Source organism: Diplotaxodon limnothrissa, linkage group LG8, assembly GCF_057381915.1.
Source record: "Diplotaxodon limnothrissa isolate DT_005_m linkage group LG8, D_limnothrissa_male_GT1.1, whole genome shotgun sequence".
Lineage (NCBI taxonomy): Eukaryota > Metazoa > Chordata > Actinopteri > Cichliformes > Cichlidae > Diplotaxodon > Diplotaxodon limnothrissa.
Window position 1 is genome coordinate 5,710,626 of NC_140603.1, and position 1,980 is coordinate 5,712,605.

Genomic DNA, 1,980 nt, shown 5'->3' on the forward strand with positions numbered 1-1,980 from the left:
ATTGCCAGAGGGGCTGATGGCGCGATATGGCAGCCTCACCTCTGTCAGTCTACCCCAGGGCAGCTGTGGCTACAACTGTAGCTGCCTCCACTAGTGTCTGAATGTGAGAGTGAATGAATAGTGGAATTGTAAAAGCGCTTTGAGGGTCTCGAAAAGCGCTATATAAATGCAATCCATTTTTAATCTAATGTTTATGGAACATGCTCCTCATAATCACAGTATCAGTGGTTCATCTCCCAAAGACTGCAAAACGTGCCCTTGAATGATGCTTGAGGTCAGCCCCCAGTTTAATCTCTGAATGACCTCTCATTCATTTTATTTTTTATTAAAGTGTCCTGCTAACATCATGCCCTGCCCAGAATTTGTCCAAAAACAGAAGGAAAGATCCCCAGTTTGGTACAAGACTTTCACTTTCTTTAGCGATTTTTCTTTTTGATAATGAAAAATGAATACCACTGACTGAAGCTGATATTTGCACTGCCTGTTCGGATATAAAGATTCGTCATTGGTTTGGAGTGCCAGGGAGAGCTGTTATCAGTGGTAGAGAAGTGGGACAGATGCCACGATGCAGGACATACGTGAGGTCAGTGAACTAGTAATGAGGTGTGCGCTAGGAGTGGTTCTGGGTGGGATTACATCAGAGATCAGCTCTGAGACCCTTCTTGCTTGCGGTGGTGGTGGTGATGGGCAGGTCGACAGGTGAGGTCTGAAAGGAGATTCCCTGGACTTTGCAGATGACATTGTGATCTGCAGTTAGCAGGTGGCTGTAAGCCTGGAGGGGTGGAGCTATGTTCTGGAAAGAGAAGGAATGAAAGTCAGTAGACGGAAGACTGAAAACATGTGTATGAATGACAAGGAGACAGGTGGAAAGATGGGCAGGCAAGGTGTAGAGATACTGGTAAAAGATAGAAGGTAAAATACCTGGGGTTAACAATCCAAAGTAACGGAGAATACACAAGAGAAGTGAAGAAGAGTGTGCGAGCAGAGTGGAGTGGCTGGACATGAGTGCCAGGAGTGATCTGTGACAGAAGGGGAGATTTGAGACCTGTTTTGATGTATGGTTTGGAGACAGTGGCACTAATAGAGAAGAGGCAGCTGGAGGTAGCGGTGTTTAAGATGCAAAGCTTTTGATTTAGAGTGACCGGGATGGAAAGAATAAGAAATGGATGTATCAGAGGTTCTGTTTGGAGACAAAATTAGAGCAGCAATGCTGGGACAGTTTAGACATATGCAGAGGAGGGATGGTGAATATGCTGGAAAAAGGATCTGCAGCTGAAAGACAGGAAGAAAACCTGCCTGGAATATTCATGGTTATAGTGAAGGAGGACATACAGAGGGTTGGTGTGACAGAGGAGAATGCTAAGAATAGAGTCAGGTGGAGGGAGATGTGCGTTAACCCCTAAAAAGTAGAAGATGATTAAAATGTCTGACAAAATGCATCTTACTGACAAGTCAAACTGATCTGAAGTGTGTTAGATTAATGTGTGGATGTTGAAAGTAGGTCTGGAGGATGCATGCTCTTATGGATGTGGAATACTAACAGTAACTTGATGGGTCCCTTTAATGGATCAGAATCTAGTAAATGTTTTGTGTTCTTCCATGCAACATACAGGTCAGCTGTAACACACGTATGTCAAGTGGAATAGTTTATAATAATGTAGCTCTCCAATGGATAAGCACGGCACTCCACAAGCTTTTTGTTTTATCCAGAGAATGTCTGCCTCAACCTGTATGTCCACATAATTTAAAAGTAATCAATAGTAAATAAAAACGCTGCCTCTCCTTGATCTGAACTGCCATGCTGTTTCTGAGGAGTTGCACATGTGTAAAAAGCAATGCATGAAGAAATCTGTCTGTAGATTTCAGGAAATCATTTGTATAGAATAAATGTGCATAAACATGTTACATGTAAGTAACCTGATTTGAACATTTCATGTCACCTCTTGACATGGTAATGGGAGATCAAACTGGAAATAATCC